This window comes from Phalacrocorax carbo, chromosome Z, assembly GCF_963921805.1.
Source record: "Phalacrocorax carbo chromosome Z, bPhaCar2.1, whole genome shotgun sequence".
In the NCBI taxonomy this organism is placed as follows: Eukaryota; Metazoa; Chordata; class Aves; order Suliformes; family Phalacrocoracidae; genus Phalacrocorax; species Phalacrocorax carbo.
In genome coordinates this window covers 55,686,279-55,710,008 of record NC_087548.1, presented here as the reverse complement: position 1 = coordinate 55,710,008, position 23,730 = coordinate 55,686,279, and the positions used below count along the sequence as shown (strand labels likewise).

Below are 23,730 nucleotides of genomic sequence, written 5' to 3'. Positions count from 1 at the left end.
AAAAGCACTGAGCAAACTGCTCTGACCTCATCGTTTACTCTGCTTTGAGAGTTGGATTACATGATGTCCTGATGTCTTTTTGAACCTGAATTATCCTATGATCCTATGAAATTACTACACTATTATACCACCTTCACCTATCCGTGCAAGCTGAATTTCTTACTGTTCCGACTGCTCTCAAGCTGCTCATTGAGTACTTCAAGGAACCATTATCCAGTCATGATCACACAGACTTCAACTCAATTAAGTTATCATGAGCTCAACATCTAAAATTGGTTCTTTTAAGAAGAAAACTGGCAGATCATGATGAGGTTAAAGTCACACACACCAGCTTGATGTACTAATAGTAGGGAATGGTAAGTTTACTTTTCCAAAGTAGCACCTAGGCGGATGTTGTCTTGCATAAAATTTAAAAAATCAAAACAAAATAAAAACATATCTCCAAATTGAGACTTCTTTGTTACAGAGACTAGACTGCACTAGACTGTGGAGGAGTTATTATGAAGAGCATACTTCTACAATAAACTGAGACTATTTGAATTTGCCTTATTTTGTAATGCAATCAATCTGTCACTGCATAGAAGATGCATGCTCAAGAGCTTCTGAATCTTTCTCAGGATCGCAGCCAAGTTGAGATGCAGAAGTCTCAAAAAACATTATCATCCTCTACAAAATCAGGCAACTTCAGAGGACAGACCAGAATCTGTCATGTACACAACATTTTCAGAACCTAATGGCCCCTTTTTCACAGCTGAACACTGCAAACCTTAGGCTCATCAAACCTCTATGGCAGTTTGCAGACAACAGAAATATCATATTTCAGTTTAGGTTTTAGAAAATCAAAGCCAAGCAAGGAATATTTGTAGGACACAAAGGTTCATTAGTTCTTCTACACAGAGTTACCTACTTAAATAGTAACCTACTACAGCAAATGATCTGTAAGAACTGTATATAACTTTCCAAGACTCTCAATTCACTGACTGAACAGTGACATTTGATAAAATACTTGAAGTTTCTCACTCTGTACCTAGCCAAGAAGTGAACACTAGAGCCAAAAGCATGATCCTCCTCCATCAAAACCATGTTGCTGGAATAGGATCCTATGGCTCTATAATCACAAAACACTTCTCAAGTACAGATGCTTCTTTAAAACAAACAAAAAACCCACACACACCAAAACGCACCAACCTGAACCTCACCCGTTTTTACAGGAAATGTAAAATGCAGAAGAAGTGGCCCCTCAGGAGGTTACACAGATTCATAGGGTAATGTAGATTGGAAGTAACCTCCCAACGGCTCTAACCCACCTTGCACTCGAAGTAGGCCTACTTAAATTGAGTTGCTATGGGCCTATTCCTGCTGCATTCAAAACACCTTCAAGAATGAAGATTCCACAGCCTCCCCTGGCAACCTGTTCCAGGGTCTGACCACCCTCACAGGCGAAAAGTGCTCCTTCTGCCTCATAGGAATGTCCTGTGTTGCAATTTGCATGCAATGCCTCTCATCCTACAAGTGCGCACTTCCAAGAGTACTGCAGCATCATCTACTTGATTTCTGCCCACAGGTGTATTGAAAATAGCAGTAATATATTCCCTTATTCTTAGCATAATTTTCTTTAGGACCTTTGTAAACACAGCATAAAACCCAGGAACACCAGAATCTTAGTCAATAGCTGAAGAGCCGCTTTTAACCCAAGAGTATTAATACTTTACACTGGGAATTATTGAGTCAGAACAAAACAAATCAGCACTGTACTGCTTTTGAGAAATAGGAAACCTTCTGAAGTTTCAGCGACCTGAATCATGCCTAAAAAAAGAATTAAGTGGTCTTGTTTAAAAAATTAAAACAAAGAGCCCTGAAAAGATTGTGTTAGACCAGCCTTTCTCTTAGAAAGACAAAGCCGACTTTCCTAAAATGTAACACTTTTGGATCCTGAAAGGACAGAAAGATTCATAAAGGGACATAATAGAAGAGCTATCCAATTCAATTTCAAAGTGATTGCTTTCCTAACAGCTGTAAAGCAAGAAATTATTCAGAGACAACATACCAACAACGGAGAGAGAAGAGGCAGTAAGTCTCCTTAAGTGCTGGAACGTGAAGCCCCAAAACACACAAAGCGTTCCAAACATCCAACTAATACACAAAAATGATCACTTGCACAAAGATTAGTATTTCTTCATCTTGGTTCCAACTCATATTATTTTATACCATGCTGTTGGCATGGTGTCACCCTCTCACTGTCTGGCAAGTCTTAGATCACACCAGGAGGAATTGAGTGAAGACAATTCACAGGTATCTGGACCACAGTCCCAATTAAAAAACAAGCACACACAGGGTCAGGCCACGTTGGCAGGGGATATACATGTGCCAGATAGTCACCTGGTTTGTTCCATGCTATTCTTCATCCACTAATGCATGTTTTGTTAAGATGATCAAGCAAAAAGGTAAGCAGTGTATTACAGATCTCTCTACTAAAACTGTGTCACCAATAAGACAAGCCTAAATGTCTCTGTACAAGCTTTCACCTTTCAGAGAGATTTCAGCACTGAAAACTATTATTCATGCAAGGCTGCAGAGAGGATCAGCAAAGGGCTTCCTTAGAAGGATAGCCTTATCATTTATATATACGCTAGTCAGGAATATTTTGGCCTACATGAGGCATACCTCTTAAAACAGCATTTCTTTTCAAAGTCTGCCATCCAGAGACCTGAAAAGACAGAAAAATAGTCTGAAAGTTAACATTGGAAATTCCTCAAAATCCAGCTGCCACAAAGAAATACTTAGCTCACTAAATTCACCTAAAGGTATCTAAGTATCTATATTAATTTAAGATAACAGTGGGGTGGGGGCACTTCTGAATAAGAAAAAGAAAGGGGGAAATGACTGTCAGAATTAGATCCTCTATTAAAAAAAAAAAACACAAAAGAAAAAAAAGATGTTATACAGTTTCCTCTGAAAGGACAGACATAGGCAAGGAAAATTACTCTAAAATCCAAGGAGTTCTTCCATCATGTGATGGTGAAATGAAGAGAAATTAATTATCTTCACAAATGACAGGGAAAATAACCAAATAAATACGTAGAAACCTTGAACCACAACCTATGGACCAGACAGTGATCAGTCTTTAAAAAAGAAAAGACTTTTGATTGAAGATCCACAACTAGATGAGTATTATGCTCAGTTTTCAAGCTATATTTGCAAGTAATCAGTTCTTTGTATCTTAAGTTTCCACTAACACTTTCAAAGAAATAATTCGTATTTCCAGAATCTCTTGATATTTTCCAAAATAACATTGTTTAAAAAACCCGAAAACAAACAAAAAACCCCAAATCAACAGGGGGAAAAAACCCACGCAAAACCAAACCAAAACAAACCCCAAACCCACAAAAACCAACCAACCAAAAAAACGCCCTTCGCATCACCTTTAGCCAGAGGATATTCTCACTTGAATAGATTAGCTTGACAGAAAAAGGCAATTTTTTATATAGCTTCACACAGGAAATACTCAGATGTTACAGAGACAGGTAAAGACTACTACTGCTTCCATCTTCCCTGTTCCAAAAAATCAAAGGCATAGCCTATAGTTACTGTTTTTACTGTTATATTGCTAAGGGAATTACAAATACAATGATACAACAAGATATTAATGGTAACACTTAAGTGAGAACTTCAGCACAATGCAAATAAAAATCTCTCAGCAGTTTCACTGTGAACTTTTACTGTATTCAGAGAAGAAAATTACTATTAACTGGAAGCAATGCAAGGTTGCATGAGATGCTCTTTTGTTGGAACCCACAAAAAAAGTCCTCACCAAGGATGGAAAGCCCCTCATACGGGCAGGAGAAGAATCTCTAGAAGGCATTTGCAACAAAAAACCCCAGATTTATTTCTGCAGCAAAATCTTGAGAAGAGAGCAGTCAATAACACTGCTTCCAAAGAAACTGAGTCAGGGGCTTATTACCATTTCAAGAACACATCACAACATAAAACTCCTGAGTAACTATCTTTCAAAAGGAATTGTCATGCATCTTCCTCACTGCTACTGGAAGAGGACAAGGTAACACTTTGGTTCAGGCTAGAAGAAAAAAGTGGCACTCAACTTGTAAGCAAAAAGCCAACAACCAAGTCAGTTCTAAATTGCCACCACATTCTTCAAGTTCTAGCTACACAAAGATAACGATGCACTATAAAAGCTAAAGACAGGAAAATTCAGTTCATTTTTATATCTAGACGGTTGTTGGAGAATGGGCAAGTGGATCACTCTACTGATCCTTTACACTAAAAAGTCAGAAGTGAGTACTAATATTCCAAAATGGATTTTCTTTAAAAGGACTGTTCAACCCTTGTGACTGCTCTTGATAACTTGACAGATTATCAAATTGTAATTCTCATTTGTACCACCTAGCTTTATAAAGTAAAACAGGAAGTTACTCTTCACAGGTACAAATCCAGAACTGAAGTGAATGCCTGAAGGATTTACAAACCATTGCAACCTTGCTGTATTTTAAAATGAAAAGCACATATATTTTTCTTTTGCTGAAATATAACAATGTTACTTCAGTAAAAAGCAGAAGGGTTGTGTCTACAGTGGAGAGAGCATGAGGAAAAAAGTTATATGTGGCAGATGCTAGTAATTTTGTTGAATAATTACTGACAGATACTAAGGTCCTACAGCACTGAAAGCTAAAAGACAATAGTAACAGAAGCAGCAGGTATACCTCAGTTCACAAAGATAGTGTTATTAAAGTCACAGCTATAAGGACAAGACATTACAATGGAACTTCACTCAGACCCAGAACTTAGTACGGTAAAGAATATTTTCAAATCTGATGTTTATGACTGTCTGGCATATGCACCCCACACTTTTGTTAGTGGCTGCATGCAGATGAAACCCAGTAGACAAACCTAGGTCTACATCAAGCTGAATTCAACTGTAGAAAAAGAGACAGTCCTTGCTATGTCAGCCAGTTTAATTACCCTTAAAGATGTCCAATAAATAACTATTTAGCTATTAATATTAAATTCTTAAATACTATTAAATATTGTCAATTTTAACAGCTGTTTCCATCTAATTCCACAACCTATATATTAGCTGAACAGGCCTGCAAACACCTCTTTCCATCAAGACAGGATGCAAAAAAGGCTCCTGACATTGTGACCATGTAACTAAAGAACTAATGCCTGGTTAAAAGGAGGTCTAATTCACACTTTCAGCACAATGCAACTGAAGGCAGTGTTGCACGGTCATAAAGTCACAGATTATTAAGAAATACAAGCACAGAATTTGCGCCCTTTCAACTAGATGGATTAAAACATAAGAAGAGCCTGTTACTGTAATCAGTTGCAACAGAAAGATGGAAGTTGTTAATGGCTGAATAGACAGACCTCTATTCCATAAGGTAATTTACTTAGCAGTAACTTGTTAAAATACTATCATGCTGATCTGCAACAGATCAAAAGAATTATGGCTAAGTGAAATGAATTAAAAAACCCACCAGCTTCATATAAAGTACCTTACCCTTCTGCAAATCTTTCCATCACAGGACAAGATATTTGTAAGTCAGAAATTTACTTCAAGGGAACTGGAGAAGTAGCCAAAGTCCTACTTTCATTGCTGACAAGGTCAATACAGCCTATAAAGTACTCTAGACAATGATAAAGATATTACCTCAATTAAACAATTTAAAATGCAGGACACTTTTTTTTTAAGAGATAGAAGGATAAAGAAAACAGAATATTTGTGGTTGCTTTGGCTTCAGATATCAAGGTCGCTTATTTCAACTGTTGCCAAGTTTATGTTGTTGAATTTTTACTTTCCAACTTCATGTATCAGCCACTTAAAAAAAGAGAACAGTAACTTCAAACATACTAGCAACGAGATGGTTGTGTAGGTTTAGCAAAATGCAGTAACAGAAGAAAAATTTTCTTCCAAATTAAGTTTTAAAATATTGTAAACTTCAACAAGATTATTTATGTTGTGTTTGCAAAGCACTGCTCGATAAAAGAAGCTACTAGAAACAAACCTTTTGGTTGAGCAGAAAGAAATCATTAAATATTTAAATTTGCTTTTGCAAGCTAAGTTATTATTAACAGCCCACATGTAGTCTTTTATGATTTATTTAATCTGCATAATTATATGTTAAGGCAGCAAATGTATCCATGTACTCTTTTTAGTATCATGCCAGCAATTTCTCACAACTCAGTGGAACTCCTCGCAAGTCGTTTTTCCCATTTCTGGGAATGTGTTAACACCACCAGATGGCACCAGTGCCCTAACTTCAATAAAGCAGGTATCCCTCTTAATAACTCAACAAAGAAAAAGGAGGACCCCCCCAAACAGAAAAAAAAAATTAAAAACCTTTACTATTTGTTATCTCTGTCTTCTTAAAAGAAAGATCTACTATGCACAAACACAGCACACAGTTAATTTGAACTAGTAGATACTATTTTGACATGTATTCTGTGAGCAGTGCTGGTTTCAGAATAATAGAGCAGCATGCTCCCTGATGCATTTGTTCAGAAGGATTTGTTCTAAGTTTACATTCTGTTGAGTAGAATACTGCATTTCAGTTCTGTGCCCATTTCATGGGTATGCTGAGCAATCTGCAGAGATTACATCACATACAAACTAACTGACAGGTCAGGTTTCTGCAGTTCCAGTGGAAGTTAAAGTATTAATTTTTCTTTGTCTTAGAAAACAGAGATGGCCAACAAGCACAGTACACTACTTTTTTCACTTTTCTGAGTATTTGCCTATTAAGTCACTCAAACACTACTAAAAACTGATACGAATTGATCCCAAAGAAGAATTTTAAATAGTTTAATATTACTTACAGAAATTAGTGCCATACTCTATTACAACACTTGCAAGGAAAGACACTTGTCTTCCAGCCTACTTATAGTAAATGTTCTTCTCCTCTGAAAACATTCAAGAGTGATGATTGATTTCTCCACTGGTGAACACTGCAGAGGTGAAATGCAGAGTGACAAAGGAGACTTAAGGGAAAATCAGGCTGCACCTGGCAGCCCAAAAGAGGCAATGCTGCAGCAGCTCCAAGCCCCCAGAGATATACCTTGTAGTGAGGCTGAGCACTTATTCCCAGTAGGCGCGTGCACACACGCGGAGCATGCATAGACAACACATATATATATACCATAGACAGTGACAGCAGATCAGCCAAGACAGACACATACAGTACACACATGAACACAAACAGCACCAACTGCCTCACCCTGCTCCCCTCTCTACTGAAAATATATACACATACATGCAAGGTGGACCCCACAGCAGCTTGACTCAGACTCTTTGTCTATGCAGTAGCTGTCCGCTGGATCTCAGTCTCCGTAATTGCTGTCACCTGGACATACATGCCTTCAACACCACTGCCCCACTCCAGTTGCTTGTACAGACTGTTTAGGGTCTGGTTACTGGTACGCATGCACACACAGAGCTTGCTGGACTCTCCTGCTCCCTCAGCAGTCCCCCCTCACCACACCCCACCATAGTCTTACACCCTCAGAGGCACACAGGTACACATACACAGAGATGGCTGGGACTTCACCGGTCTCCCAGTAGACAATCCCCTATCGTCTTGCCCTTTAGGGCCACACATTCACCAGCAGTCTCAACCTTAGAGATCCCCAGATCCTACAGTGTCCCTGGCAGCCAGCCGGACTCACTTGGTCACCCCAAAAGGCAGCTCCCCCCTCTGGTCTCCCCCTTAGAGAGGCACACACACCCGGCCACTTCACCTATATGCAGGCTAGCCTAGCTTGCCCTTCACTAACGCTCACTCTCTCACTGTAATTGCTGGCACTATAGACACACAGGCTTCTGACTCCTGGTCCCACTCCAGTGCCTGGCACTTGGTTTCGCTCACTCCAGTCTCTCCAGCTGCTGGCACTCTGGCACACAGTCCCTCTGGCTTGCAGTCCCACTCCAGCTGCAGTGCCTAGACCCTCACTTGCTCCAGTCGCTGGCGCCACTGATGATAGCTCCTGGTGACCTGAGGTCCCACTCCTGTTGCTGGCACTGAAGCCCACTCGTGCCAGCCTCTCCAGCTGCTGGCACCCTGGGCCCTCTGACCAGTGGTCTGCCTTGCAGTTGCTGGCAGTCAGGCCCCCACAGACACACTTACACACAGAACAGAGTGCCCCTCACCCAGGAAGGAGTTAGAAAAGAATTCAAGAAGAAGGTAAGACAGACTGCAATGATCACACACAGGACATGGCCAGACACATGTACTAACAAACCAACTACTTACACATGGGTGTGCCCTCCTCTGTGTCCTTAATTTGGGTTCCCTGCCTGCCATTGCACCTCTGTGCTCCTTTGGGCTTGTGGAGGTGGGCCTTTGACAAGCTGATGGTTCCTGCGATGGGCCTGGAAGTAGTTAGGCAGGGTACAAGTATCCCGTCTCCCCTGCCATCTTCTCTTTGCACTCCTTTGTGGGGGTGCAGATGAGCTTTACCATGTAATCTAATAGGTCTCTCTAAACATGTTCACAGAACCATGTTCCAACTAAACTAGAGAGAGATGGGTTTGATGGATGAACTGTTAGGTGGATAAGGAGTTGGCTGGATGGTCACATCCAAAGAGTTATAGTCAATGGCTCAATCTCCAACCAGTAATGTGTGGTGTCCCTCAAGAGTCTGTACTGGGGCCTGTTCTATTTGGTATCTTCACCACTGACATAGTGGGATTGAGTGCACTCTCAGCAAGTTTGTGGATGACACCAAGCTGAGTTGATATGCTTGAGGGAAGGGATACCATCCAAAGGGACCTTGAAAGATTTGAGGAGTGGGCCCGAGTGGACTTCAAGAAGTTCAACAAGGCCAAGCACAAGGTCCTGAACCTGGGTCAGGCAATCCCTGATAACAATACAGGCTGGGGATGAATGGATTGAAAGCAGCCCTGTGGAGAAGGACGTGGTGATACTGGTGAAGTGAAAAATTGGACATGAGCCATCAACATGCGCTTGCAGCCCAGAAAGCCAATTGTAACCTGGGCTGCATAAACAGAAGTGTGGCCAGCAGATCAAAGGAGGTGATTCTCCCCCTCTGCTCCACTCTCACGACACCCCACCTAGAGTACTGTGTACATTCAGAGTACAGCTGTTTTCCCCACTACAAGACAGACATCTGCCTCTTAGGGTGGATCCAGAGGAAGGCCACAAAAATGACCAGAGGGATGGAATGCCCCTCCTATGAAGAAGGGCTAAGAGAGTTGGGGTGTTGAGCCTGGAGAAGAGATGTCTCTGCAGAGACTTTATTGTGGCCTTTCAAAACTGAAAGGGGACTTATGAGAAAGATGGAGAGAGACTTGCTACCAGGGCCTGTAGTGACAGGACACGGAGCAATAGTTTTAAACTGAAAGATGGTAGCTTTAGCATGGATATAAGGAAGAAAGTTTTTATGACAGCAGTGGTGAGACACTGGAACAGGTTGCCAAGAGCAGTTGTGGATGCCCCATTCCTGAAAGTGTTCCAGATCAGGGGCTCTGAGCAACCAAATCTAGTGAAAGATGTCTCTGCCCATGGCAGGTGGGTTGGACTAGATGATCTTTGAAGGTCCCTTCCAACACAAACCATTCTACAGTTCTAATATACTAAGCAAAGTAAACGTAAGCTGTTCTTCAGCCCTGCAAAAGGAAAATACTTAAAGAGAGTATGCAGAACACAGGATGGATCCTCACCAAGAACATTTCTTCTTCCGAGAAGTTATTTCTCTGCTGGCCAACGAGCAAGTATTATTTTCTTTGTACCATACCTACCAATATAGGGCATCCTACTGAATGCTTAGAAATAGTTACCCCTTTTAGTCTCTCACAGCAATGCTTGTGGAGCATATGAATGCCAAACCAGAGTAAACTGCTGACAATTAGATACATACTTCAGCTGCAGTTCAGACATGAAGAGAAACACATATGCAGGACCACCAGGTGTAACTTTACTTTCACGTGCTCACGTCTAAGATAATGCAGATGATCCCTTAAGGAAATCCACTGGAAAATTTGTTAGATCAATATTTTGAAGTCCCCATAATATTTACAGTTTATCCCAATTAAAAAACACAACCGTCATCAAGGCTGGAAGTCATCATATACATTTTTTAAATCCAGTTAAAGCTAGACCAAAGATTATTTCCCTCCTCTTCGAAATCCAGAATAGTCTACCAAATCTACTTAGGCATAGGGTGAACCTCCATAGACTTTAACTCAGCCATTATATTTTTCACTCTGTGTATTGGAAACATGGAGGAAGAGTATAGCCTCTCAAAGTTGTTATCTTAAAACACGACATTAAGACTAAAGCTCCTTAATTTACTATTAAATCTAAAATAATAGCTGCCTTTGCCACTAGAAAAACAGGTTTAACCTCCTAACCATTCCAATTACACAGCACGTTACCCCAGTGTTTCTTTCAGGGACTTGTCTGCCTGCCACAATTAACTGTAGGTCAACAGCCTGACTCTTATAACTAGCATAACATTGTCCACAACTTGAGTTTCTAGTCAATGACAACCCAATCTCAGTTCCTTCATAAGAGCTACTTCAAAACAGAGGTTTAAGTTTATTTCACTAAGGATTAAAAACTAGGATATTACAAGGCCTATGTAAAAGTTACATCATCAGAATATTCTTACCTTTCATGAGGGGATTAGAAACTCACCATGCCTTCCTAGAGCAAGCAAACATCAATACCTATTTTGTTTTTACATAGTCCAATACTTTGGGGTTGTTTTTTTTTTGTTTTTGTTTTTGTTTTTTTTTTTTGGGGGGGGGGGGGGCGGGGGGGATGGATGGGGTGGGAGTGCTGAGACATTTCACTGCTCCTGATGAATCAGGAACTTTCTTTACAAGGTATAACTTCATAAGCTGCAGGCAAGTTATTGATTTCTTCCCAGTATCTTCATTTATCAGAGGTTTGTGTCAGAGGTACTGCCTCTGGCATCAAGAACACTTTGCCTACAAAAGACATTCACAAAGCCAGAGTAACACAACTAAGCAAAAGGGAAGGTAAAAAGAGAAGGACAACTGGCACAGTACGTAAAGCTCTAGACTGCTATGACATGTTTCTCTCAGAAATATTCCCCAAGTCTAAGTCTATTCATTTTAAGCACTGTTTTGAAGAACCAGCAAAAAAGAACAGCAAAAAAACCCACCTTATTTTATGGACAAGTAAAAGTCCCTTCAAGACAGACATCTAAAAATTTTTTATTAATACAAGAGTATTACTATCCCCACAAGAATACTGGAGAAAGTTTAAAAACCCACAAAGCTCATAATCCCAGTTTTAAACCAACTATGTGAGCTGGTAACTGAAAGGGTTGTTTTGGTTGTGGGTTTGGTTTGTTTTTTAAAATCCCTAGTCTTGGTTCCATAACTAGACAAAAGAGTGAGATCGTATTTCTCTCCCTCCCTGCAATGACCTGGCAACCAAAATAAGCTCTGCCTGAATACTTCTGTAGTAAAATTGCCTGTACATAGTAAGTGTAACTTGATCTTCAACATTACTCCCCAAGAGACTGCTTTAGCGATGGGTTTTCCAGTAGTCAGATTTTGAAGGCAGAAATTCTTACTATTCACTGAAAATTAAGAGATTTTAACATAAGGTTATATTTAAATATTTTTTATACATTGCTTAGATTTGGAGTCTGTATTAAAACTGACTGTGTTAGAGTCCTGAACAGTCAAACAACTACTACCTGCTTGCTAAAAATGGTCACACAACCGATCTCTCAAAGTGTCTGCAGCCAAAGAGATATACAGATACCCAAATTATGGAAGTTAGTTCTTTTCTTTAACTTTTTACCTGACCACAGATGCTTATAAAGCACTAAATTAAGGAAAAGATGTTGAAAATCAAGTAATTAACTGTTATTCTTTTAATAAAATCAACTAAATATTATAAATACCAGTTTGTCAGTAAAAAGGCAAAAGACTAGAGTTGTAATACGCAATATTTTACTGTACTTTAAAAATTCATCCACACCTTTGTCTACCCAGTATCATCTTCTCACTGCAAAGATGATGGATATCATTGAGACTTATATTTAATTTTCAGTAAATCTTGAGTTTTATTAGGTTCATAGAAGATGTGAATTCATAGTCACTGTGATTTAGTAATATAAAATCCCCCGTATATAGTGCCTTCCATCCAAACATGTGAAAGCACAAGTTTCAAACATCAGCAATATTTACTGCAGCCATGATCAGATATATATGAACCCAGAATGTGTCATGGTTCAATTTCAATAGCCATAGTCTGGTGTCAGTGCAATTTTGTAAGCTACTGGTGAAACACCTGATATAATGTTCAATTCTAGTTGGACACATTAAGAAAAAACAGCATTAAACTGGACCAAGCAGTAGGAAGGGTTATCACAATTAGGACAACACAGAGTGTGAATGAAAAAAAAACCTCCTCTGCCTTCCCCATATTCACCTACCACATCCTGGTCTGAGAGGGCGGTATGACTGCTACTTGTAAGTTAAGGAGAAAGCAGAAAGAGTTATTTAAGCTAAAAATGTATGATGGAAAGAAAACATATACAGATATCTAAAAGTTAAGTCCAGCAGGACTTCAGAAAACTGTTCCCAAACATCTGTAATGGTCTTACACTTCAGTTAATGTAGGTAATCAGGAAACTTGTTTACTTACCTATATAGAGTGGGAAATGGTGGAGACATTAGCAAAGTTAACTAAATGATCCAGACATTATTTCAGGCTTCTGTTGTTTCTCTAAGATGGAGCCTCAGATACAGCAAGGTCACAGCAAACTCAGGAAGATGACAATTAATGTGTTTTTCCTTCTCAGTATACCAATGGCAGATAAACAAATACAAACTATGTCATACCTTCACCTCTTTCATTTGTAGTGCTTCATTATTAATGCCCTCTTGTAAAGACTACCTGAAACCCCTTTAAATCTTTCTTGTAGAAGCTCACTACAGACTTTTGTTGCAGGAGTATATATAAGGAACTAAAATGAAAGCTCATTTAAAGTGTACGAATGGGAATTAAGCTGGGGACAGATTTTGGCATTAGATCTCTTCAGATCTGAAGGTGAAAGCAAACACAGTAGAAAAATGCAAGACTAAGGTTTTCCTGACTTCAAACAATGATGATTGAAAACTGCCTTATATGTACATGCATAAAGCATCAGTACTAAATTGGACCTGATATTTTAAAAGGTTCTGTCTAGAAGAGGAGCAATAAGAGTGAAAAATGAGAGAATGGCAGATTTTTAAAGTAAGGAAAATGTGTTAACGTACTAAATGCAACCTAGCCTACTTACTTGATTGCTTCCCACCTACCATCACAAATGTCAGCCCCAGTGTGTTATTGCCCATATCCTTCCTCCTCCACTCTTTCCACTGCCTCAACTCTTCTTCAGAGTCAGGCAAAGGATAAATATGTATTACATCCACCCAAGACACATTGGCAAGTGTAATTATGGAAGAGATCACATTCTCATAATTCAGCAATAGGAGGCTTTTCAAGTGGCAGCAGATGGCAGGCATCTCTTATCAGAAATAAAACATGATCAGGAACATAAAAATACATTATATGAGGGTTTTTTAATAGATATTTTCAGTTCTCTTTCAATCAGAGTATTAACTTAAAAAGCTACCTTAAGTGCAGTTACAGTGACCTACCTTGAGCTTCAACATAGATTTAATCGTACAAGGATGTGTTATCTTAAAATCAATACTCAGAAGCCATTGGAACTAATCCAAAAGACTGCTGCTATGTTACTAACGAAAAAGGGGGGGGAAGCAAAATATAAACACATAAAATGTAAAAACCCCAACCCAAACAAAAAACACCTGACCATTGCCAAAAGCACTCATCCTAGAGAAAGAAATATTAATCACAAAAACCATGCATTTATGTAACTAGCTAAAAAATGTACAAAACATAAGGTTAATCCAATTCTCAGAGTACTTTAAGAGTGGCTAAAAATATTTCTCTATTATTTTATTGAAGGGTATTAAGATAGTAGTGGTTTTTTCTGTTTATATGGTGGCTTGGGTTTTTTTTCCCCTCAAATAAAGTAGTCATCTCAAAAGCAGCATGCTACAATCAGAGTTCCTAAATTTGATTGTTCTCATGTGTATTAATATTATAAAGCTAGCTTGTAAACCTCAGAAAGAATAAAGCATTGATTAAACTTTGCTAGGTTTCTTGAATGGACATTTAAAATGACAATGAACATACTGCTACAAATATACAGGGACATTTAGTACTGTGAATTTCTATCATTCAAGACAGGACAGAGTCAATTGACTTTTTCTATGTCACTCACTAAGAGGCAGCCACCTAGCCAGTCAAATTTCATAGTTAAGACATTAGCACCAGACTCCAACCACTGGGATCAGAACTCCAAACCAGTACTGAAGTTCTTCATCTTTGGAGGAAATGTGTCTTTGGCAAAAGACGTGCAATGAGCAGCAGTGACCCTGGAGACTTGCAGACTGAAAGCACATGAGGTGGCCCTACTGCAACAGCATGAAAATTTTAAGTTTCATCGTACTGAACCATCAGCTGCTAAGGGAAACAGGATCCTCTCACCTTCAATTCCAGCCTTCCCAATCAATCCCTCCTTTTAACCTCTGAGGCAAGCAATGTAGAGGGCAGAGTAGGAGTCAGAAGCAGAAAAGCAGAGAGAATGGAAAGGGCAAGACAAAAAGGTTTCGGAAAGTCAAAACTCTATCAGAATCTGATGTAGTGCACTGGTTTTGGTTGCTCTGCTGCTACTCATTGTCACTGAAATTAGAGAAGTGGTACTTAACTACAGTGTCAGTTATTACAATAATATTAAGCCAATGTCGCGGTTTATCCGGCAGCTCAGCCCCACACAGCCACTCGCTCACTCCCCAACAGTAGATGGGGGAGAGAATCAGAAGGGTAACGCTCGTGGGGTGGGGTAAGAACAGTTTAATAATTAAAATTAAAAGACACAACGCCAGAAATGCAATGTAACGGAGAACAACGAGCGGCACAAAGCCCCGGGGGAGGGGAACAAACCGCCGAAACCAACCGCACGCGCCGCAGCCGCTCACCCCCCGCCGACCCGACACCGCGCCGCTCCCGCGCTGCAACGGCCCCCCCTCAATATACTGGTCATGGGGTCACGTGGTATGGAATGAACCTGCCATTGGCCAGTCGGGGTCAGCCGCCCCCGCCATGGCCCCGCCCCTCCCAGTCCCCGTCCCCCCCCCCGCCACGCGGCAGAGCGGGGAAGCTGGAAAGGTCCCGGACCCCCCACGGTGAGGAGAATTAACCCCTTCTCAGCCAAAACTGGCACAGCCAACTTAGAGGCAGTCAGGGTGAAATTCTGTTACCAAGAATTTTATGCTCTCCTTTTACACACTCCAATAGACCAAGTACCATCTCAGAGGAAAAAAAATAAGGTATTAAATAGAAAGAATCATAGGACAAGTGAGTTATCATAACTTTTGCATTCATCTGTTAATGGCGACAGCAGAGTTTTTAGAACTCACTTGACTGTCACATGCACCCCTCTACAGGTTTGCATTTAAGCTCAGCCAGCACCTTACTCTCCACAGAAACCATTTTCACACAGTTGTTTTCTCTGGTTGTGAGTTACAGAAGTATGCAAATAGGGAGTAACAGCAAGCATTCCACTTATCTATCAATACTCTGAAATCATATTACGGTGATGTAAGCCATTTCCATTTCATTGTGAAAATGTCAGCTGCAGCATAAGCACAGAAGAACTAAAATGGGAAAATGAGGAAGTACACTGTCCCAAAGCAGATGTTTCATTTAATATTAGATAAGCTAAATAAATCTTCGCATTTGTAATATAAGCCAATCAGAAAAGGTGGTTTAATGGTCTTGAAGCTCTGAAATATCAACACAACTATTTCTAATTTTTATTTTGATGGGTCTTTTTTAATCAGATGGACTTACTACTGTATTTGTGGTTTATCTCTACACGCACAAAGTTTTTTCATATGGACTAGTAAGGCACACAACTAAAAGAAGTTTAGTTAATGAAACTTTTGTTCAGAAAAGCTTTTATGGATTACATGGTCAGTAAACTTTCTTGCAAGAAAAAAAAATCTGTTGCCATTTTGAAGTAGAAAACATTTTTCCTTATCTGCCATCTAGCTGTCTTGATTAGCAGAACTTTAGAATTTCATCACTATATTGTTCAAAGCATCTCTTAATAGAATCTCATTAAAACATCATCTTCCATAAGGTAGTGCTGTTTCAAGGTTTAGGGGTGCTTTGGTAATGACTCATAAATCCATGGAGAGTCTTCTGATGGACTGATAAAATTCACTTATTCATAGGAAGGTTAAAGGAGAACTTGAGAATGGTCAAGGCAAGAGGATGCACTGCACAGTGAAAACCGAACCTTTTTTTGGCAGCAGCAAGCTATTAGCTTGGCTCCACAGTCTGTGAAGCCACATACTTCAAAACTGTTTTAAATAAAGTGCATTCCAGACACCTCTTCCAATTAAAACCTGCTTAGTTACTCAGATCGTGAGTTGTTCATGGCAGGGTCTTGACACAGTCCTAAGAGCATACTTACAAATACTGGGATGCAGAATATCTACATAACAAAAGTTAAAATTTTCTGCCAGATAGCCTGGATAAAAACATCTGACTGGCCAGATTTAATCCTACTAAACCAAGTTTCCATTTCTGACAAAGAATCACTAGTTTTGTTACAGTCAAGTTACTCTTTACATCCTGCTACTTCCTTTGTTCAGTGCTGAGGGTACAGCATCATTTCCAATCAACACAGATTACAACTACTGATAAAACTGGATCTTAAAGTGTCAAAGTTCTTGAAGTCTTTAAAAATACTATAAACACACAGTATAATCTCAGGAGTGACCTTCATTTCATTAATGGATGCCACTACAACCTTTTCAAAATAAAATCTGGCTCATTATCAGAAATCAAAATCACTGCTAGCGGCAGGAGGCTTTTGAAGAAAAGACTACTCTTAACCAGAGTACTATCCGAGATGAAGCGTGGACAAAATGTTACAGAGACATTTGTCATACATTGGAAGAACATGATCTAAAATCCTCCTCGCTGAGAATTTAGAGACAGAAGCTACAAGCCATTAAAAAGGCACTTTGTTCCAGTTTAGTACACATGGATCAGAAGAAGATGAAGAGATCCTTGAATTCCAATAATTACAAGTCAGTCAAAACCAGCCTTGAATCTCATGAAGAACAAAGTCCTTTAAAACCAAACCCTCAGTGAGATTCTACTATCTGGACCCACATCACTTTTTTGAATGTTTAATATCCATGTGCAAGTAATTTAGGACCTAGCCACAGCTGAAACAGATCGTAATCGTCATTACTATGTCCTTTGCAGATCAGATGGGCAACTCAAAATAACAAGTGACTTTTAGTTGTCATTTGAACTGATGGTGTACATTTGCATTGATTGCTCTATGACTTCATGCAAGTCAAGAAGAGCTTGAAAAGTTCCCTAGTGAGTGACTGTATAGTAAACTGAGTGCTAAGACTTTTATACCTTTTATTCGAAGTGGTTACAGATGTCTATCGGAAGCAATAATTCTCCCATTCTCATTCATATACTGCTTATTTTGGAAAGAGAGGATAAAGATGGATAAAAGGATATATGAACCAAGGACAATTCCTTTTGGCATTTAGCAAAAGACCTTTAAAAATTCAGGGTTTTAGTTGCTTGACCCCACTTACTGGTCCAGACACAGTGGCAGTCCAGTAAAACAGCAGCTGTCAAAATGGAAATCTGTAGTGAGAAGCCAGAAACCACCAGCAGGTAAGAAGTAGGAAGGTGCTACAATTCAAGTGAGTGTACATTTTAGCAGCAATCACTTTTATTTTTAACATCACCATATAGTTTAAAGCCAGACCACAGCACTTGGTGGTTAATTAATCCAAAGAAAACTTAAAGATATGAGCAGATCTGAAAAATTACATATCCCTGCCTTTGGTTAAAAAATTTCAGCGATCAAAGCTATCAAATTCACAGATCTGTCCAATAATTGCCTCTGTGCTGCTAAGATAGAAGATGAGCAAATGTTGCTAGAATTGCCCCATACCTTGCAAATGGTCAGTAGGTGTTCCGTATTCCTTCTAGATTCAAATGTATACACAGTAATTGACATCAAGTTAGCTACCCATGAACCATGCAACTCAAATGAACAGGAGCCTTGCAAAATATTTTTTTTGTTCTTGAAACTCCAAGAAGGCTTTAAGATGTACTCTGCCCACAGTTCTGTTATTGTTCTAACATTCAGCTCTTTCAGACAAATTGAGGCAATGATGTAACACAGTTACTTAGTCTCCTTTGAACTCTTGCTACTGCAACTTTCTTACCCCAGACAAAATCCTAGCCTTTCAGATGACTGCAAATGTGAAAACAAACCTGATAGTTAACATTGTATGTTTAGTATTAAATTATATAGCAGTATTTCAATCAATAGAGAATAAATTTTTTCTTTCCACCAAAAACTGTTCAGTACTCCATATCTTCCAGTATTTGATTGTCTCAATTTTTACCTTTAAGTCTTGACACTTCAGATTTGAAAACATTTTCTTTTTCTTTTTTCTTTTTTTCTCATCAAAACAAATACAATTGTTAAAGGGAAAACGTTGAGGAAGGGACGCAAGAATGCAATACAAGATCAGGACCATCTGAGCTGGGACTTGCAGGTATTAAAACAGAGCAAAAGCAACAGAGACTTCTTTGTGTTACTTCCAAAGACTGCAAGATTTCTCTGTGTTAAAAATACAGCAGAATGCACTATTAAAAGCTTAATTTATCTTATAAAGGAGACATACAAATCATTTCAATAATGTATCAACCCATTAACAGTTGGAATAAAGTTACACTTGTCAATCACTCCCAGCAAGAAAAATATTCATAACCTCTGAAGTTTACTCCAATAACTTGTAATTCTTTGTCAATATACCCGCAAAGGGCTGGATTCATCATCTGTGGCATACTTTTTAAGTATCCAACAAATCTCCCCCTCATTATCTTTAAGAACATTTCACTTTGTTCAACAGAAAAGAGTTTGCACTGCTAGACATTGTGAACTTAAGAGAAAGTCAGCTTTGAGTTTTCACTGGTATAAATCCAGCTGATTTTAAAAATGGAGATTGTATGTATTTTAAGCATTGTATCAAATTTAGACACCACTGCTAATTTTACAGCATACAGTATTCTTCAAGCACTTTATGTTTAGAGGATACAAAGTATAGTGAGATAAACAGCAGAGAACTCTGGCTTTATTATACTGATAGAGTTAAAGCCGTTGTGACTAAAACTTGTTACTTCGGGAGAGTCAGAAAGGCTTCAAGACAAGAAGTGCCTATACAAAATTTACCACACAGATGTACAGAACCATAAACAAAGAACTGCAGAGCAAACGCTAAACCAGAACAGACCATCCCTCAAGGACAGTATATATGTGATCTCAGAACTGAGTTTGCTCAAAAGCAAAGGTTAACTGGCGGACACAGTGAGGAAGAGTAGATCCTTCATCCAGAGACCCCTGAAAACCACTTGGAGACACCAACAGGCATGCACAAAGGACATTTGCATATGATAATGAGTTCTCAGAAAAGTAATGAGTATGTATATCATTTGGGGGGAACTAATGAATACGTATGTAAAGCTGGTATAAGTTATGCAACTAACCCTGTGCGAGCACACACACTAGGAGGAGTGATCCCCCTGTGCGTCCAGCACTGCAATAAAGAATACCTGCTTAATAGTCGTTCAGACTATTGAGTCCTGATATCAGCTTTTCACAGCATCAATACAAAGCACACAACAACATTCTTTTAACTAGATATTAATGCAAATGAAATAGAATCTGTTTTTACTGCGATCATTTTCAAGGTTTTATAGGAAGCACCTGTTGCAACTATTCATCACTGCTTTAAGACTTCAAGCAGGAGAGGAGAGAGGGAGGTACTCAGATCACCTGCACTGACACCACTTACGACAAAGCCTGAGCAATACCAAATAGCATTGCAAAGCAGAGCCAGTTTTCTTGACAAGTCCTCATTAGTTTTTGGATTTCCAACACTGCCCAGCTCAGTGTAACATGAAGAAACTGAGGGTGCCAAAACAAGTTGTGAAGTCTACTATATACCTGCATCTTGAGCTCCACTAGCTTAACCAAGGACTCAACAACATGCCGTGCCAATCCAGTTCTGGCCAGTTCCTATTCCACAATTCTTTGTGGGAGAGAAACTGTGCTCCTTTCCTTGAACAAACACATCAGCCTGAGCACACCCTCAGCCCATTCAAAGAGCTGACTCAGTCCAAAACTAAACTAAAATACAATTATATACTTGCCCAAATGCTTTGAAGTACAGAAAACCTCATCAGGTGATGAAAACCCACATCAGTACACTTTTACTTCTCATTGATAAAACTGACTGTAGAGGTCAAGGCAACCTAATCAAATCCAACACCATTTTACTTGCAAAAGGCTTAATTCTTTTTAACAAGCAGGAATATAACAGTCCTAATATCTGGAGACAACACAGTAACATCTGAGTTTTCTGTTATTAGGACTTGCTGTTCACTAAATACCTTGGACTGTGTCAAGTAAACTACTAAAACATGTTAGTCCTAGGCTGAACAGACTAAAGCCAAAAGTTTCAAGTTTTCAGTGACACAAGAATTCTCATTTCCACTTCTTTGCTGAGTAGAATTTTTAGAATAAGTAAAATATTAGGAACTTAAGTATTTTTAAAACAAAATTAATAAATCATGGCTTATTAGGGAGGGTGCATTTGTCATGAAGCAACATTGTCTCCTAGCCTAGCAGACCCTTATTCAGTGTCAGCCCTATTGGCCTTGTGCAGCACACGTATTTCTCATGTTAAGTCTTTCATTCAAGTATCATCCATTACATGTGATAAACTTCCCTTGAAACCAAGTGGACAGCCAGCCTCAGTGCTGAGGGCCCAAAAGGCATTTCCATTGACCAGCAACAGAGTAGCTGAACTGTCTGCTTCTGTTCCCTTGTTCAGTGAACTTAACAAGACACTGTGAGGCCCTCTATTCCACAGCTGTGCAAAAAACCCTCAGGGCCACTTGCCCTATGCAGAATCAAGGACAATGAATAAGCACTTGTCAACCCTACAAATGCAAGGAAAAACCAGCAACCGAGACATAGCAAGTGTGCTCAGCAGAACTCTCCTTTTCTCCTGTTGTACCCATGCAAACTGCACTCAAACCAACAGAGAAATAGGCTTCAGTATAAACAGCACTTAAAATGACGACTGGCATTAGAATGACAAAAGCACGTATGTCTGTAGTAGAAGAATGAATAGTTGAGAGTATGTAGGAAAGAAATGGCAACGTTAAACAGGTAATAGAAAGGAAAGTGAAAAATAGTACAAAGGAGGAAGGAAAGGAAAGTTATTCTCCTGGAAAAAGAAAATTAAACATTGAAATGTAATGTAGTTTACTGTGTGGTGGTTTGGGTGGGTTTTTTTTTTTTGGTTGGTTTTTTGCTGTGGTTTGTTTTGTTTTGTTTTTCTAGTCTTTCCCATTTATAATGAAATCTACTATAAAGACAGGTAGAAAACCTGCACTCATGCAATAGACACAGAAAACATTCCTCCAATACAGTACTTCCAGCTTTTTCAGCTCTTGGGTTACTTTGACATACTGACCATACCACCTCTACCACAGTAAAACAGAACAAGAACATAAAGAGCAGCCCTATATTACTGATATTCCAACCCAGCCATCTTAATATTCTACCTTTACAGCTTTTCAGCAATTAACTGCAATAACTTTATCCATTAGAAGCAGCAGACAGCACAGAATTTTGAAATTATCTTTTACCAAAACACAGAAGACATGCATAACTATATTTCATCACCCATGATTCTTGTATGCCGTATGTTCTGAACTTGTCTTAAGATGTTTTTACTGGGGATTGGTCACATCACATAAAGGAAAGATTCCACCTCACATTTTTGGCAGGCTTAATGAAATCATTAGTGACATAAGCATGATATCTCGAAATTTCCCTAAATTGCTATGTGTGCTTACATAAAACAATTACTATATTTTCAAGTCAGAGTGCAGAAGCCAGTGTTCTCATGTACCTGTAACTGACCACAGATATACTTTTTTAGTGGTTTTTATTGGTGTGGTGGGGATGAGGTGTTTTTGTCTTTTAAGAACTGAAAAAAACATCCTTTTACAACCCAACGCCACTGCAAATAATTAAAGAATGTGCTAACTTTCCAGTTCAAAAAGATTCACAACATTCTCAACAGGATAACAGTGTTTGAAAGCTTATGCTTGTAGAAGGAGTTATACCTTTAAAGCCTTCACATTCTATTTATTTTAATTTCCTCATCATAATTAGATCTACTGTTCTGCATGCATGTAGGAAGAGAGGAAGTTAAATGCCTAGCGATATGAAAACATGCATTATCTCCCAGAAAGGCATGGCACATCACAGAAAAGATATCTGCAGTTGTGAAACATATTTGGTTTTGCCGATTTTGGTTTTGCCGATTTTGGTTTTGCCGATTTTGGTTTTGAGGTGTTGGGGTTTTTTTGGGGGGGTAGGCAGTGGGGTGGATGGGTGTGTTTTTTGGTTGGTTGGGGTTTTTTTGTTTTCATTTGGTTTTTGGTTGGTTGGTTTTTATGATGTTTCACTGGCCATGTTGCAGTAAGGAATGATTTTCCAAATTTAACTGTTAAGACTTTTTTTCACTGCATAATCTAATAATGTGTCACAGTTCAAGAAAACCTCATAGAACATATGGAATATCATTCAATCATTCTAAACTCTGCATCAAAGTCTGACAAAAAGCAGAGCAACACAATTACAACATCACAATCTTTTCTAGTGCTGCAGCATGGCACCAGTTTAAGGGACAAGAACTCCTAACAGAAAAATCCAGTGGAAAACAATAGCATGAGAGGATTCAGCACTTATAAAACCGAATTCTTTGCTGTGACATGATCACTGCTGTGACCTGTGACCTGACTTTTGCTGCTTTAAATAAAACAGAGAAAATTTGCTCAGCAGTAGGCAGGAGCTGAAAGGTCTAAATTATTAACACAACAAAATAATCTTACTACGAGACTAGTTTCACTTGTGTAAGGGCTTTGATGGCCTCGTTTCTGCAGTTTTAGAAATTACTGGCTGTAACTGGCCATTCCACCTTGAACCAAAAATTCCTTACACATCAGGTGCTTATTTTAACAGTATTAGCACAAGCCATTGATGAAGGCAGCTTTATGCAGCATAGGCTCAATGTAGCAGAAGAGCAAATGTAAACTGTTCAGGAAAAGGCAGGTGGAATGAGAGCTAGATCCACCAAGTTGCCTGTCAGCCATAATTCTCAAGTGCTGCTCTTACAGCATACATTAGTAAGGTATCCCAAAATGATAGTCTGTATTTCCCTTGAGTTCAGTAAAATTTACACCTTAATAAGTAGTAGCCACGAAAATATTCTCTAACTGCCAAATACCAACATCTTAACCAAATCTCAGAGAAAGTAAGCAATTACCAGTTTTCTTTGCTACGATTTACTCAGCACCTGCTAGCAAGAGAAAGTAACTACTTCCTGAACAGAAGTTTCCCTTTCCAGCCCTACATAGTCATTTTGTCATGTGCTCAAGTCTGTCTCTGACTCTGAGTCAGAAGTTTAGAAAACACATCTTTGAACAGTACAAAAGTTAAATTTCT

General features: G+C 39.1%; 1 protein-coding gene across 7 annotated transcripts in view; it reads right to left on the bottom strand.

Moving 5' to 3' along the window:
• Window positions 1-23,730, bottom strand: part of PCGF3 (polycomb group ring finger 3) — a 57,858-nt gene that overhangs the window by 22,460 nt on the left and 11,668 nt on the right. For 5 of the 7 annotated variants that reach the window (XM_064437738.1, XM_064437737.1, XM_064437736.1 and 2 more), the window contains one exon: window positions 2,665-2,707. The exons of the other annotated variants lie outside the window; for them this stretch is intronic. The gene's annotated coding sequence lies outside the window, so the exon portion shown is untranslated. The remainder of the gene's footprint in view (window positions 1-2,664; window positions 2,708-23,730) is intronic. 7 annotated transcript variants of the gene reach the window in all.